This window comes from Eumetopias jubatus, unplaced genomic scaffold (genome assembly GCF_037043125.1).
Source record: "Eumetopias jubatus isolate StellerSeaLion01/CBP00866 unplaced genomic scaffold, mEumJub1_p1.0 scaffold_3, whole genome shotgun sequence".
NCBI lineage: Eukaryota > Metazoa > Chordata > Mammalia > Carnivora > Otariidae > Eumetopias > Eumetopias jubatus.
The window spans coordinates 64,025,418-64,033,819 of NW_028274809.1; the positions used below are offsets into that span (position 1 = coordinate 64,025,418).

The 8,402-nt window shown below is 39.4% G+C and overlaps 1 pseudogene; it reads right to left on the reverse strand.

The window, feature by feature from the left end:
* Positions 1–5,116: 5,116 nt before the first annotated feature.
* On the reverse strand, positions 5,117–5,384 carry LOC114224942 (ubiquinol-cytochrome c reductase complex assembly factor 6 pseudogene; annotated as a pseudogene).
* Positions 5,385–8,402: the final 3,018 nt, after the last annotated feature.

The following is an 8,402-nucleotide window of genomic DNA, read 5'->3' on the forward strand; positions in this document are numbered from 1 at the left end:
TCCACTACTAGACTGAGATAAAACTGACCTCATTGATAAAACCAGATACTTCCTTCTTTTTGTTTTAGAACCAGGGTCAATGCTAGAAAAAAATATCAAGTAGGCAGATTGTTACGGTCTTGTCTCCTATTTTGGCCCTGTTTGCGGTTCCCAGCAATAAATCTCAAGTATCGTGCTGCCTTAGAAGACCCCTAAAGCAAACACTGCCGACAGGCTGCATTTTGTCAGACAGATTTATTTCGTGAGGCCTGTATGTAGTTAATAATTGGTAAATGTCACATCAAAATTCACGTGGCAGAATCTCTTGGAAAACTGAAAATTTTGGCCTATAGAACTGAGTCCTGCAGAAGAGCAGGTCACCTCTTCTAATTTTTTTAAATTCTTATTTATTTTTGACAAAAATTATGGATACTTAATGTACACAATGTGATGTTTTGATTCATGTATACATTGTGCAATGTTTACCACATGAAACAAATTAAACTATTCATCATCTCCCATAGTTACCTTTTGTGTGTGGGGTGAGAACACTTGAAATCTACTTTCTTAGCAAATTTCAAGAATACAATACGTTATTATTAACTATAGACACTACGCTGCATAATAGGTCTCCAGAACATATTCCTGTTGTAACTGAAAGTGTGTACTCTTTGATCAATATCACTACTTTTCCCATTCTACCTCTGTTACTAGGAGTTCAATTTTTTTTTCTTTTCCTTTTTCTTTTTTTCTTTTTTTTGAGTTTCCACATATAAATGAGACCATGTTGCATTTGCCTTTCTGTGTCTGGCTTATTTCACATAGAACCTGTCTTCCATGTTCATCTACATTGTTGCAAATGGCAGAATTTCCTTCTTTTTTTAGACTGAATAATAATCTATTGTATATTTTCTTTATTCATCTGTTGAGGGACTCTTAGGTTGTTTCCATATCTCCGATTTTGGGAATAATGCTGCAATGAACATGGGAGTGCAGATATCTCTTCAGGATAGTAATTTCATTTCCCTCTGATACATACACACACATATATATTGCTGGGTCATAGAGTTCAGTTCAATTTTTAATGTTTTAAGGAACCTCAATAATGTTTTCCATGACTACTACGCAAATTTACATTTCCACTGGGAGTGTGCAAGTGTTCCCTTTCCTCCACATTCTTGCCGACACCAGTTCTCTTTCAACTTTTTGATAATAGCTATCCTAACAGGTGTGATATGAAACCTTGTTGTGGTTTTTATATGTATTTCCCTGATGATTAGTGATGTTGAATGATTTTTTATAAACTGGTTGACCATTTATAAGTCTTTGGAAAAATGTGTATTCAAGTCCTCTGCCTTTTTTAATCTGATTGTTTTTTGGGCTATTGAATTGTGTAAGTTACTTATGTATTTTGGATATTAACTCCTTATCAGATATATGATTTGCAAATCTTTTCTCCCTTTTGTTCATTGTTTCCTTTGCTGATCAGAAACTTTTTAGTTTGATGTAGTCCCACTTACTTATTTTTGCTTTTGTGGCCTGTGCTCTTGGTGCCAATTCCAAAAAAATCATTGCAAGGCTAATATCAAGGAGTTTTTTCCTTATGTTTTCTTTTAGGAGTTCTATGGTTTCAGGTGTTACATTTAAATTTTTAATCCATTTTGAATTGACTCTTGCATATGGTGTAAGATAGGAGTCCAATTTCATTCTTTTGCATGTGACTGTCCAGTTTTCCCAACATCGTTTATTGAAGACACTATCCTTTGGTGTGTTTGTTGAAAATTAGTTGAACATATATGCTTGGGTTTATTTCTAGGCTCTCTGTATTGTTCCATTGATCTGTGTGTCTGTTTTTATGCCAGTACTGTATTGTTTTGATTATTATAGCTTTGTAATATAGTTTGAAATCAGGAAGTATAATGACTCTAGCTGTGTTTCTTTCTCAAGATTGCTTTAGGTATTTGGGGTCTTTTGTGGTTCCATATGGTTTTTAGGATTGTTTGTTCTGGTTTCTTTTTTTTTTTTAAGATTTTACTTATTTATTTTAGAGAGAGAGAGGAAGAGAGTGCAAGTGGAGAGAGGAGCGGGGGGTAGGCAGGGTGGGAGGGAGAAAGAATCTCAAGCAGACTCTGCCTTGAGTATGGAGCCTGACATGGGGCTTAATGTGGGGCTCCATCCCAGGACTGTGAGATCATGACCTGAGCCAAAACCAAGAGCTGGATGCTCAACAAGTTGAGCCACCCAGGTGCCCCTGTTTGTTCTGTTTCTGTGAAAAATGCCATTGGAATTTTGATAGGGATTACACTGAATATTTAGATCTCTTTGGGTGGAATGGACATTTCAACAGTGTTAGTTCTTCTAATCCATGAACATGGGTTATCTTTCCATTTATTTGTGTCATCTTCAATTTCTTTCATCAGTGTTTTATAGTTTTCAATGTACAGATCTTTCATCTCTTTGGTTAAATTTATTCCTAAGTATTTTATTCTTTTTGATGCTATGGTAAATGGGATTTTTTTCCTAATGTATTTTTTGGATATTTCACTGCAAGTGTATAGAAATATAACTGGATTTTACATGTTGATTTTGTATTTTCAACTTTATGGAATTAATTTATTAATAGTTTTATTATTTATGAATAATAAATATTACATTTATTAACATGTTTTAACAGTTTTTTTGCTAGAGTCTTTAGAGAATGCCATATAGAAGGTCATGCCCTCTGCAAAAAGACTGTTCCACATCTTCCTTTTTCAAGGATAACTTTTATTTCTTTATCTTGTCTAATTGCCCTGACTAGGACTTCTAGTACAATAGGAGTGGGTTCTCTTGTCTTGTTCCTGATCTTGAAGGAAAAACTTCTAGGATTTTACCATTGAGCATGGTGTCAGTCAGTAGTTGGCTTGTCATACATGATCATTATTATTTGAGGTCTGTTCTTCTATTACCCACTTTGTTGAGAGTTCTTCTTTTTATCATGGAAGGATGTTGAAATTTGTTAAATGCTTTTACTGCATCTATTGAAATAATCATATGAATTTTATCTTTTATTCTATTAAGGTGGTGTATCATATTTACTGATTTGCATACATTGAACCATCTTTGCATCTTAAGGATAAATCCTACTCCATCATGTTATATGATCCTTTTAATGTACTGTTGAATTCAGTTTGCTGGTATTTTGCTGAGGACTTTTGCCTCTACATTCATCAGGGATATTGGCGTATAATTTTTTTTTTCCGCACAATGTCCCTGTCTGGCTTTAGTAACAGGGTAATGCTGGCCTTATGAGTTTGGAAGTGTTCCCTCCTCTTAAATTTTTTGGAAGAGTTTGAAAAGGATTAGTATTAATCCTTCTTTAAATGTTTGATAGATTTCCCCAGGAAGCAATCTGGCCTGGACTTTTCTTTGTTGGGAGACTTTGATTAGTGATTCAATCTTTTTACTTGTTATTAGTTTACAGTCCAGATTTGTATTTCTTCATGATTCAGTCCTGGTAGGTTGTATGTTTCTAGGAATTTATCCATTTCGTTTAGGTTACCCAATATGTTGGTGTTTAATTGTTCAAAGTAGTGACTTATTATTACTATCCTTAGTATTTCTGTGGTATCAGTTGTAGTGTCTCCTGTTTTATTTCTGATTTTATTTATCTGAGTCTTCTTTCCTTTTTTATAGTCTAGCTAAAGATTTATCAGTTCTATGTATCTTTTCAAAACCCAACTCTTAGTTTTATTGGTATTTTTCTATTGTCTTTCTAATCTCTATTTCATTTATTTCTAATTTTTGTTATTTCCTTCCTTCTACTAACTTTTGACTTAGATTGTTCTTATTTTTCTCCTTAAGGTATAATGTTAGGCTGTTTATTTGAGATCTTTCTTTTTTCTTAATGTAAGCATTTATCACTATAAACTAGCCTCTTAGAACTGGTTTTGCTGCATCTCTGAAGTTTTGGTATGTTGTATTTCCATTGTTGTTTGTCTTAAGATATTTTTAAATATCCCCTCTGATATCTTCTTTGACACATTGGTTGTTCAGGAATGTGTTATTCAATCTCCACATATTTGTGACTTCTCCATGTTTCTTCCTGTTATTGATTTCTAGTTTCATAGCATTGTGGTAGGAAAAGATATGTGATGTGATTTCAATCAAGCTTCTTAAATTTGTAAGACTTGTTTTGTGGCCTAACATACAATCTATCCTGGAGAATGTTCCATGTGCACTTGAGAAAAACATATTCTGCTACTGGTCTGCAAAGTATGTGCGAGAAATCTAATAGTTTTATGAGGGACTCTCTTTTATATGATGAGCTTCTTTTCTCTCGCTGCTTTCAAATTCTCTTTGTCTTTGATTTTTGACAGTGCTACTATAATGTATCGTGGTGAAGTCTTTTTTGGTTTAACCTGATTGGAGACATTTGAACTTCATGTACCTGGTTGTTGACATCTTTCCTCAGATTTGGGAAGTTTTTAGCCATTATTTTTTTAAACAAGCTATCTGTCCCTTTCTCTCTTTTCCTTATGGGACTTCCATAATGTGACTTTTGTTTTGCTTGATTGTGTCCTAAAAGTCATATATAGGCTTTCTTCATTCCCTTTCATTCTTTTTCTTTATTTCTCCCCTGACTGGATAATCTCAAATGACCTGTTTTAGAGCTCACTGATTCTTTCTTCGGCTTGACTGGGTTTCCTACTTAAGTTCTCATTTTTTTTTCATTGTCAATGACACTTTTATTATTGTTAATTTATAATTCCCATTTGCCATGATAGTCAAGCTTATTCAGAGAAATAAACCAGAAATAAACCATGATAGTCAAGCTTATTCAGAGAAATAAACCAGACTTAAACCAAAATTTAATTACAGGAAACACTGTAAATATTCTTTCTTACATGATATCCAAGACTAAGTATCTATTCAAATACATTCAAAAAGCTGATGATAGAAACTTTGGCAGTTTTCAAGAAACACTGGTCAATCCATAATTAAATCTCAGTGCATCAGTTAACACCTGGGCACCTCTTGCAGTTAGCATTGCATTAGATGCTTAAAGACAACGAGTTTGACTCAATAAACTTTAAAAATATATATTTAATACTTATTATTCACGGAGTTCTTGGCAGAGTTAAGTATTTTGAGTTTTCTACTGTTGAGAAATTTGAGGTTCATGTTTTTTTAGTCAAAACTCAAAAGCTCCGTTTTGAGTTCTTCAGGCTTTGGCGGAATTTCAGGTATTGTCAGGTCCGGCCGGTAGTACCTGTGCACTGCTTCGGCCCCGGAGCACACGGTCAGGAGGCTGGCGGTGAACATTTTCAGGTAGGTGGCCAGGACACGCCGGCGGGCGTGGTCGGGGGGGCGCAGAATGCACTGGCATTCGGCAGCGGGTCAGAGGGCGAGCGGCAAGTTCTCATTTTTTTTTAGTTCACTCATTGTGTTCTTCAGCTCCAAAATTTGTTTGGTTCCTTTTTATATTTTCTATTTGTTGAACTTCTCATTTGTTCTTGTACTGTTTTCCTGATTTTGTTAAATTGTTTATCCCTTTCTCTTGTGGTTCTCTGAGCTTCTCTAGAATAGTTATTTTGAATTCTTTGGTGAGCATTTCATAGATCTCCATTTTTTGTGCTTACTGGAAGTGTTTTGTTTTTCCTTGGGTGGTATCACATTTGTCTGATTCCTTGTGATCTCGGTAGCCTTGCATAGGAGTTTGCACATTTGAAGCAGCAGTCACCTCTTTCAGACTTTATAATTGACTTTGGTTAGGAAAGATCTTCATTTGTGGGTAGGGGCATGCTGGAGCATGCTGTGGCCTCAGGTCTACTGGTGTGGGGCACCAAGTGTGGGGGCCTGTGGTTGGTCTGAATCTGGGGAGCAGGGGTGAATTGTTGGCTCAGGCAGCTGCGATGTGTGATATCAGCACTCCTTGTTGGCAAGAGCTGTAGGGGGTTCCCAGTGGATACAAGAGCTGTTGGGGTTCTCAGCAGCACCTCCAAATTTCATGCCATGGAACCAGGGCAGGTGGCGTTGGTGGCCAGAACTAGGGGTGCACATAATCAACGGTGGGAGCTGGCTGCAGGTTCTTGTGTGGGGGCAGAGTGGCAGCAGGCACATGCACAGTGGCAAGGGCAGCGGCCAGTGGCAGGGGCTGAAGCCAAGTATGGATGCAGCAGGGCCCTAGGCCGTTGTTGTGTACTCAGGTGGCTGCAGGGACTAACCACAGGGGCACGCACGGCAGTGGGGGCCAGTGATTGGAGTTGGGGCTGGTGGCATGCAGGTGGGAGGCATCAGGGTTTAGCTGTAGGCCCCTGTAGCAGTACAGGCCAGTGGCAAGAGTCCGGGCTGGCTCCGGGTACCAGAGCACGTGCATGGTCCCGAGCTGGACTTGTGCACACACACAGTTGCAGAAGCTGCAGCTAGCAGTGGGTGGGGTGGCTTCGCTGGATCCCAGGCCTAGGCTGTTCAGAGTGATGTCGACTGGGGTGGCTCTGGTCAGGGTGGAGAGCACGGAGGACCTCAGGCAGCTGGAGTCTGCAAACACAAAAATCTATGGGGCCATCAGCAGTGAGAGCTGCAAGGGGTCTGCAGCAGCTGTGTTCGCTGTTGGTCTCCTCAGCAGTAGAAGCTGTTGAGATCCACTGCAGAGCAGTCTCTTGGGCTCTCTGACGGGATCTTCAGTGATGACAGCTGGGAGAGTCCACAGCATCCATGAGTTCTGTTGAGAATCTCAGCAGTGAAGGCTGCGATGGTCCTCTGCAAAGCAGGCCACTGGGAACTAGGGTCGCTCCCACCAAGTGGTTGACGTTTGTAGCCCCTGCCCTTCTTCTTTGTGCCCAGCCATTTCTAGATGTCTCAGCTATGCCAGTCTCTAGATGGGGTAAGACTGAAGTGGGCCCTTCCTTGTAGTGTTTCAAATGCTGGGGAAGTGGTTGCTCACCCCACTTTTCTTGTCCTAGTGAGAGGAGTTTCCTCTTGGTGCTGAGCTGTGTCAGCCTAGGGGATGGGCAGATGCAGGCAAAATGAAGTAATTTTTATTCCTTTTATGTGGTCATTCTCAGGTTCTGTTTTGTTTTTTTTGCCCAGCTGAGTTGTTGAAGTTTCTTAAGTGGACCCCTGAACTCTCCCAGAGCTATTTTTGTTCATGGAGAGCTAATTGTTGTTCTTTGTTGGAGGAACAAAGGTGGGGTCTCCTACTCTGCCATATTGGTGATGTCACTTGGAGCTCACCTCTTTAGATGGGGCATGTGCTCTTGCTATTTTGCTACAGTCTCCACTACTCCTTATTGTTTTACACCTGTTCCCTTTATGTCACTCATTTGTGCAACTTTCATGATTTCTGTAGGCATTTGAGTCTGTATTTCCTTCCATAGAGCAAAAAACTGATGAAGACTTATTTAAGGTGTGGTTCTTAAACTTGAGCATATATCAACATCATCTGAGGAGTTTGTAAAAGTACTGATGGCTGGGCTCAACCCCCATTTTGTAGGTCTGAGGCAGGGTCTGAGATTCTTAGATGATGAAGACACTGCTCTTCCAGGGACCACACTTTGAGAACCACTGCTTTAAAATATTACTTCTCTGAGGGGTATCTATATCTTCATTCATTCATTCACTCATTCATTTATATATTCAGTATTGATTGCAAAGTACTTTGCTTTATATGGAAGATTCATTAGTGATCAAATATATACGGTTCTCATTTTGATAATTAGGCAAAATTTTAAAATTTTATCCATTTTGTACACAGATGTATAATTACAGATGTGAAGTGCTGTGAAGAGTATTCAGAATGACTTCCTTAAGGAATGACAGGAAGCTAATCTATAGAGGCTAAGTAGGACTTGGTCAGACATATTAGAGAGGAGAGAGGAGCTTTCTAGGTCATAAGAAGAGCATGTGTAAAGCTAGGCAAAGCCACCTCCCAGATCTAAATGATGAGCCTCTGTTGGGGGTTTCAGAGACTGTGGGAAATATTTCAGGTTGGGATACTTCCCAGTCATCATTCCAAGGAAGCAGGTGCCTATTCTGATGACTTCTGAGGCTGATTGTTTCCCAAACTGCAGAGTCTGGAGCCAGGAGCGAGGGAGCTGTCAGTCCTGGCAACCTCACCCATCAGTTCTAATGAAGTGGGCTGCATGCAGGAGCGTGGCAAGAGTTATTTTGAAATCCTGTTCCGGGGGAAATCCCAGGGGCATGGTGGAAACTCATTCCAATATCTCTCTCCTTTAGTTTCTGGGCCTTTGAGCATTGCTAGGAAAACAATTTTTTTAAAAGATACCAACTGGAAGATCAGATCATCAAAATATCAGGCTCAGTTCACCTGTGCCTCTGCCTTGGCCCATCAGTCCTTTCAGTGCTCCTGGTATAAGCTGTCCGTGACACGGTTGTACGCTCCCCCCTCCGGGTCCTATCCCCCCGGCACACCTGTGGCTGGT